An 8,809-nucleotide genomic window follows, 5' to 3' on the forward strand; every position below is an offset into this window, starting at 1 on the left:
TTTTCTAACACTCCCTTGACAGCAACTGAATTATAACTTGTTAACTAGTTTCATTATTAAGATATGTCTGGCACGATAAATGCAATTATAACCCCCTCTAAACCTTGCACTGCAAATATTCCACTTTTTCCAGTGGCTCTGTGGTTCATTGGGAACACACACCTCTTGTAAGGACTTCAAGTTCCCCAAAGATGCAAGTTCTCTGTTCCATGTGTAGTATTTTCTTTGTAAATGGAGAAATCTCTGCAACCTGTAAACGCTTGTTCAAGTGAATTATCAAGGGGTTTTGTATTTTTCTTTTGTGTTTGGAATAACTTCACTCGGCTCCCAGTGCAGTCTGTACATAAATAGAGCCTGTTTGTATATAGAGGTGTTAAAGGCTACTGAATTATTGAATGTAAATAACTCTTGTTTTCCTCTGTGGTTTTTTTCCTTCATGACCTTCCCAAGATGTATTCCTATTTTCTCAACCTGCCACATGGGCAGCTTGTGTGTACTTTGAAATATATATAGAGCATATATAAACCTTCCAGGGTGTGTGTGTGCATTGTAGATGTTCTGTGTTGTCATCATTTTTTTTTCAAGACTGTTGTCTGTCTCCCATGATCCTTCTGATGTTCTGTGGGTTTATTCTATATTTTTAGTGTAAAATGCATTCCCTTGAGAGAAATGGACCCAATGTCTTTCAGTGATGCATGTTCACTTCTTAGTGCCTGTATCACAGAAACAAGTATGTGAGTTTTCATGCACATTGTTTCCTTCAGTAATTTCAGAATTTCAGAACTTGAGTTTTAATCCTAGAAACATTTCTGTTTCCTTCCACTTATTGGTATCTTCAGTGGGCTCCAAAAAATCAGAGTTCTAGAATTAAGTTCTATCATATCAAAGTCTATTACTGCTTTTATGTTAAGTGTGGACTATCTCAAAAGTGCTTTAAAATGGCAGTGATTGAGAGTAGAAAAGATGTGTCTATTGTGGCATCATTTCTTGGGAAAATGTTGAGCTTCCTGTCATGTCTAAATGTGCAAAATGAACATAACGAAACTTTCTTATATTGGGGAAAAAAACAGTGCAGATTTTTAATTGCCAGGTAAAAATAATCTATTTACATCCAAGTTGGAGATGAATAAGAAATCCCATTAATTGTTTGTCTCTTACTTAGCCCTTGAGCTTCCAGCAGCTGTCCCGTGGGTTCGGCCCCTCCCCGGCTGCAGGGCAGGGCTGTGGCCGTGCAGTTGTTCCCTGGATTCACTGATTTGCCAAATCTGCTGACCAGAGCCAGGGCGAGAAAGTGTGCAGCTGCAAATAGCAACAAAATACTTCTGGTAGTTTCTGTGGTCACTGTGAGCTTTAAAAGGAGAAGGTTGAGAGCTGGGGAGGGTGGTGGTGTCAGGGCTGGCAGCTGCAGCCTTGGGTTCGTGGTGGGGGCCGCAGAGGGCCGGAGCTGGCAGGAGGAACAAAGTAACACAAGAGGAGCCGCGCCCTGGGAAAGCTCGGGGCTGGCACTTCCCTGCGAGCAGCCCCACGTGCTGCTTCCCTCGGAGAATGAAAAGAGCAACTCTGTTCTTGAGGAGAAAAACAGGGAAGAAAAGGCTGCAAGGTGCTGTTTCTCAGCCCCACTTACAACAGCTGCAGGCAGGTTCCCCCTAACAGCTTGTGCTGAAGAGAGTGAGGTGTAAAAAACACGGAGAGAACTTCCTGGATCTGCTGTACTTTGCTATTTCTTTATTGGCCCAAAATAACTTTTGAGCAAAAGAGGTTTGAGGCACCACTAAGATTCAAGAATAGGAGCTGGACAGGGTTAAGCTGAGGCCAAAACTCGTGGAAGAAATTTTTTGCCTGCTTTATGCAGGATTCTGTGAACCTGGCACCCTGTGTGTGAAGGATGCTGAGATGTCTGTGTGGAAGCTCAAAGTAAAGCATTTGGTGCACTTAAAACAGGCAGCTAAACCAAAATACAGAAGTATATTCACATTTTAAGTGATGTCCTGCAGTGTCAATACCTGAACCAACGTGTGTTACACTTTATTTTGTAAGAGCTGACTTTGGTTGGTGCCTCTGAACTTAGCTGTGCTTAGGGCATCACTTCAGTGAGAGGGGCCTCTGTGGAGGAGTTTTCTTACATTTAATTTGTACTGGGAAGGATAAAGACACATTTCTGCTGCCATTTCTGATGCCATACATATTTATGTCTCTTCTTCCTGACTTGGAGAAGATAACCAAGAAAATGCCAGCTTCCTTGCAGTCACAGAATCACATTTTTATTTGCCAAGTAATTTGTTTTATTTTTCAGTCATTGACATATTGAGTTTTATTGGAGGTGGGTGTTTGCTGCCTCAGCACCTACCCTGTACCCCAGCCCTGCAATAACTCACTGGGAATCTGCCTCTGCACAAAGGATACTCTGATTTTTTTGAGTAGGGCTTTGCTGTTAGTACTTGTTCAGTCTCACTTTAACAGTCTGAGGTGACAGAATCCCAGAGCCACGTAGGATTTCAGCTGAGTTGTGTGAGGTGTTTTTATTGCCTGCCCTAAAGGGAACTTTTGCCAAGCTGAAAGGCTCCATCCTGCAGCCTGGGCTTGTGCTGTATCCCTGTTCTCTGCACAGAGCAGCAGCACTTGGAGTGCCTGGCAGTAAAACATCAGCAGTGTTTAGAAAGATTTATACCCCCAAAAATTACAAACTGAAACACGATGGTCTCTGTACTCAGTTCTTTCTTTTTTGGTAAAAAAATTATTAAATAAATAAAACTGATTGCTACTTTGGGATTTTTTTTCTTTCCCCTTTTAATTTTTCTGTTCTGGAACTTGCCCCTAGAGATGCTGGAATGCCTTTCAGCAACACATCCATTAAACACACTCATTGTCACACCATTTTAGGATCCCTCAGACTAGCAGAAGTCATGTTCTAGTGATTCAAACAGCTTTTCTTTCAATCCACTTGAATTCTGGCACTTAATCTGGTTAATGTTACTGGTTAATTAAACTGGTTTTATTGGTAAAGAGCAGACTCACAACATTCTCGAAGTGCTAATTGTGTTGGGCTTAAAAAAGAGAGGAGGGTTTATAAAAACTGTATCAAGATTGGAAAGTATCAACTTCATATTTTATGCATATTTCATGCAAAGTATGAAAATAGTTTTCCTTTATCCAAAGAGTTAGTCTGAGGTAAACAGACTAATCTTAGTTTTGTACATAATTTAACATTGACTTTTACTCTCATTTTCCCCAAATATGGAAAAGTGATGATGCCAAGATCTCAGCAATAAATGAAGATGCCCAAACCTCAGAATTTAATTATTCATTTTAACAAAGCAGTAGACTTTGTTCTGTAAGTAAGGGAGAAATTTCTGAAGAGAGGTTTTGGTTGGCTCCTCTCCAGCATGTAAATAATACACCTTAAAAATGCCAGCGAGGCAGCTCAGGAGCTGACAGCTTCCTCCTTTGGAAGTCCAGGTCTGGTTTGTTCCTTCCACGTTTATAAAGTGGAAGAACCAACTTTGCCTGCAAAGTGCACAATGAATTGCAGGGTATGAAGCAGTGCTTTATATCTGCTTAACCAGAGTGAGTTAAATCATAAACCAGGGTGCAAGTGGTTTAATCCCTCCTGAGTAAGGGCTCCCTGAAGTTACTTGGAAGGAATACAAACGTGGATGGGAGCAATGGAATGGTGACAATCTGAGCCTGCAGCTGGTCTGCTTACCTCTCCATGTGGGAAACCTGGGACAGGGCAGAGCTGCTCTGTGCAGGCAGCTCTTGGGATTGGGACCTTCCTGGAAAAGCTCTTTCCTGCTTTAGTGAGGGCCCCCCAGTCCTGCTGCTCCCCAGGATGGGCTTGAGCACAGCACTGGTCTCCTCCCTCCCCTGTGTCAAGAGAAAAGCCCATCCCAGACCCACGAGCTCCTGGAGAGGATGCCACAGCCAGGCCTGGCTCCTGCAGCCCCTCTGGGGCCTCGGGCTCTGCCTTGGGCTCGTGGCTCTGCCGTGGTGTTTGATCGCTGGCAAGGCTCAGCCTCACTCTGCACTGTTTAAATTCCTGACCGAGCTGTCCCCATCACCAGTGTCTGCCAGGGCTGTAAATCCTTCCCATCCGGGGTTGTCCCTCCCTTTCTGTGCACACACAGCACGGGGATAGCGAGGTGGCTGCCAGGCTGCAGCATCTGCCGTGGGGAAGACCCACAGTGTGTCCACTCCAAGAGATCTGGGGGGTACCCCATGGCCTCCCCTTTTTGCTTTCATAGAGGGAAGGAGGGGTTTTAGGCAGTGTGCCAGGGCAGGAGGCTACTCTCGCTCTTCAGGTAGATGTTTAGGCAGAGTTTCATTGTTTGGCTTGCTAAAAATATTTTGTGTTTAGCAAAGTCCCACTGCCTCCACTGGGAGAGGGAATTGGCACTGCAAAACTCTGCACCCACGTTCTCACAGGGCTGGGCACAGAGGCTTCAAACCAGTGGTCCTCATACACAGACATCAGCTTGGCAAGAGATTTCAGGGCTCTCCCTTCTGCTCTGAGCAGTGTCCTGTTGCAGGAGCTCAGCAGACGTGTCAGACTCATGCTGGCAAAAGCTGTGTCTGGGCTCTGGGTTGGTGAGTGAAGGAAGTGCCGTGCCCGGCAGTGCCAGCCGAGGGCTCTATGGCACCGGCAGAGACACCGAGGGGCCGCCCGTGCCACAGCGGCACTCCAGAGACTGTGCTGTCCTGTCACCGAGATTTACCTCCTGCTTCTCCTCCTTCCCCCTTCACCCTGCTCTTCTCTCCCCCGCTGACCCTGAGTAGACGTGAAGCTCCACATTCCTTTCCTCACAGTCATTTCCATTTTCCAGCCCTGAGCTTTGCTGCCACTCTCTCCTCCACTTCCTTTGCTCAAATGACCAGTAACAAAACAATTAGGGATGCTCCCATCAGGCTGCACAGTTGGTGTTACAAGGAGGCTCTGAGGGTCAGAGATGTTTGTGCTTCTGATTATTTATTTCAGGCAAATGACACTGGCCAGGTGACACTTGCTTTGCACTCAGAAAGGTTTCTGTGGGGTTTAACCCCAGTGTGTCCCTTCCAACTGCGATTTGAATCTGCAGCTCTCATAGGTGCCACGTGGATGATTATTTCACATGGACAAGGGGTGTTTGACAGCAGCTCTGCCTCTAGGAATCACTCCAGGTGAGCCAGCACTCAGCTTTGCTGCTGTGGATTCCTGTGCTCCCAGACGCAGAGCAGGTTCAGGAGCTTTCCCAGACAGGGCTGGGATGAAAGAAGTCTCGGAGCCTCCGCTGTCCCAGCCAAAGGGCGGGGTATTCCCTGCCCCGGGCCCGCAGCAGCGCGGGGAGGGAGGCAGAGGCAGGGCCGTGCCGCAGCCCGGCAGTGCCAGCTCACTCCTTGGCACGGCCTTCAAGGGCTCAGGAGTGGGAGGGAAGCGGGAGTCCAGCCCACAGGGCAAGAAGGGAGAGTCCTTCCAGGCAAACTGAAGGAATCGGGCAGGGTGGAGTACACGCTTGTCTGGAAAAATGATGCAGAGAAGCCCTGTAACATGGGGATAAAGCGATATTCCATTCCTGCAAGCAATAGCAAGGAAGGAGGAGCTCCTTGGCCCAAGCCCCAGTATCAGCTGGGCTGCCTGTGCCCAGCAGGGCAGGGAGAGCTCTCTCCTCTCCTCTCCTCTCCTCTCCTCTCCTCTCCTCTCCTCTCCTCTCCTCTCCTCTCCTCTCCTCTCCTCTCCTCTCCTCTCCTCTCCTCTCCTCTCCTCTCCTCTCCTCTCCTCTCCTCTCCTCTCCTCTCCTCTCCTCTCCTCTCCTCTCCTCTCCTCTCCTCTCCTCTCCTCTCCTCTCCTCTCCTCTCCTCTCCTCTCCTCTCCTCTCCCTGAAGGGGCTCTGTAGTTTTATTTGCCGGTACTTACCAAGCAAAATGAGGCAGTTTCATTTCTACTCTTTCTTTGCTGGTTTTCATTGGAATCTGGGCTGGTTTTGATATTGGTGCCTGGTGCTTGTTTGCCTGGCAAACTGCAAAGAGGAAAACTTTCATTAGAGAGATTCCAGGCTTGTGCTTATGTGGCTGAGGGCTTGGAAACTTCTCATTCCTTCTCCGTGGTCCTCCAGGGAGACCTCCAGCCAGAGCAGGAGAGAGCAGGCTCTCTACTCGCTGTGTCTCAGAGGTAAACCCAGAACGCCATCAAGGCCTCTTTATCTTAAACATTCCCAGTGCCTTACGACAGCTTCACAGGTGCTATTTGCTTTTTGTCCTGCTGGTACACGACACCTCCGAGGCAGAGCGTCCCCCTCGGAGATGGAACGGGCCTGGAATCGGCTCCTCAGCCCAGAGGGCAGCACCCGTGCGGCGATGCGGAGCAGCTGTCTGCCTGGCAGGGCTGCTCCACTTGGCAGCCAGACAAAGGACTCAGGAGCAGGAGGAAAACAAGGCTGGGAGGGAAAGTCGCTCCAGATAATACGGCATCTGGCCCTGGGAGGAACCATCTCCAAGTGGGGAGCAGGGCTAGACTGGGAAGAAGTTTGTCAGGGAGGATTGAAGGGGGAAAGCCTGGAATAGCCATCCAGGCTTCCACCTGAAATTGCTGCAAGGCTGTCTGGGGATGTGGGCCAGGCGCTGGGAGAGGATTTCCTGGGGCCTGGCTCTGGCTGCTGCTGCAGCACTCCTGCATTGGACACTGCATCACCTCCCTCCTTGCAGTGTCTCAGAAGGCTCTTTCCACTGCAGGGGAGCAATCCAGAGCTTCCAGGGGGATTTTGAGGTGTAAGAAGGCAACAGGGTGGAGCTGGAGAACGTGTATTTTTGTTCAGTATTCGGTGGGTTTTGTGCATTTTGGCGAGGATGGGGCAGTAGACAGCAAATACTAGCCAGAAAAGGCAGATCACAGAGGAGGGATATCAATGGCTGTCAGTTTTCTCTTGGAAACAAAAAAAGCACGAGGGAAACTTTGTAGCATCAGCAGGAAGCAGTTGTGGGGAACAGAGACAGGAATGTAAGGAGCTGTAGCAAAGCGATAAGAAAGGAGCAATATTGATGCCAAAAAGCACAAAATGCACAAATTTCCCTCTGTGCCAGGGTCCCAGACTGCCCCAGGGGCGTGCTGGGTGTCCTGGGGAAGGAAGGGCTCTGCACCAGGAGCTGCTGGCTCATTACAATCCCTGTGAGAAAGGTACTCAGCTCTGCAAAGCATCTTTGAAAATGCTGTTTGTTAAAGCTGACATTCACTTGCCTCTACCACTTGTGCTTTCCACAGAGGTTAAACCTTGCCTTCACCTAAGACTTATAAAGCTTAATTTTCAGTCTAGGCAGATCAGAGGCCTTTCATTTGGTTGATCATGGTGGTTGTAGCACCAGAGCAGTTTGGAGACTCGAAGATTAAATTAGTACTCAGCAATTTGAAGGTGCATCTGTGGTTATTTTATGTATGATGCTGGATCACCAGAAATGTGGGGTAAGTATTTGAATATAAACTCCCTCTAGGAAAAGGAACAAACTTCCCACCTCCTTCCCCTCGCTGCTACGTGGGACTCTGTGGTGGGTAAAGGACAGTTAGAATATCCCCAAGTCACTCAATTCATTAAGCCTGACAACAATTAATTACATTGAAATTAATGCGCAAATTTAATGTTTTACACACATCGAAGACATGCCAGGAAAAAAAAAGAGGGTCTTACTGTGCCATCTTTAATTCTTCTCATTGTTGACTTAACCCAAGGTGATAAGGAACAAGCCTAGTTTGTGCTCTTCATTTGCAGGTCCCCATGAGTGTTACAGCACAGGCGGTGATGACTATTTCGTTTTGTTTCCAGATAAAAGGGGACAAACAAGTTTGTTTAACAGCATGGCCCAAGGCCCCTGGCTCTGTGGCAGAGCTGCCAGCACCTTCCAACACCCCACTTTGCATGAATATTCCTTACACCCTCGCCCAAGGGCCGTGGCACCGACCCCGCAGAGCTTTGGAAAGAGAAAACCTCCCTCAGATCAGTCAGAGGTCTGGCTAAGCAAGGGCTGGAGGCAAACTCTGTGGAAACTCCGGCTGCTCAGTATTCCCAGTGGTTTGGGAGGAGCAGAGGTGAGGAAGTCAAACCAGGAGAGGGAACAGAGAAAATACCAAGAGCAGAAAGGGTAGGGGGACAGAGTGAATGTCTCAGGTATTACACAACTGAGACGAGGCAGCTGTACCTGGAAAATAAATCATCAGTGCTTCTTGTAGGGACTGAGGAGACAGACATGTCTTCCTGTCCATCCTCCCTTGCTGGAAAACAGCAGCTCACATTTAAGTTATGTCTCAGTGTGCAGAAGCCTTGCAAATGTCACCTGTGTGATAAAATGGCTCTGCTGTATTTCCTGCTCTGTGACTTGGCCACTTGGTGATGAAGAGCTGCTTTTGCTGTCAGCGAACACGACCGAGCCATCAGGCTGCAGAGCAGGGACCTGCAGCTCACTGCACACAGCCTGGGAGCTGGAGCTGCCTCACTCGAGGCACAGTTTGCACAACTCCAGCGCTGCAGCCCAGCTTGGGACATCAAACAAGTTGAAACCACAGGCAGCCCCTCCAAGGGAGCTCGACTCTGTGGTCACCCCGCTGAACAGTCAGCCCAGGGCCCGAGCACTGTGGTGGTTTTGTTCTTGTGGCCACACCTGGTTCAGAACAATTGCAGTGAACTCTCAGCGCCAAAGAACCAAGAGTAAAGTCATCTGAAGTTTAAATAGAGTCTGAGGCCAAGCGGTAAGTTTGTCCTTTACCAGGGTTTTGTATCCTGTGCCATCACTGCTGCCTGCAGAGCAAACATCAGGTGCCCAGATGTGATACTGCTGGGTTCCTGCCTGCAGG

The sequence above is a fragment of the Sturnus vulgaris genome, chromosome 19 (genome assembly GCF_052056855.1).
Source record: "Sturnus vulgaris isolate bStuVul1 chromosome 19, bStuVul1.hap1, whole genome shotgun sequence".
In the NCBI taxonomy this organism is placed as follows: Eukaryota; Metazoa; Chordata; class Aves; order Passeriformes; family Sturnidae; genus Sturnus; species Sturnus vulgaris.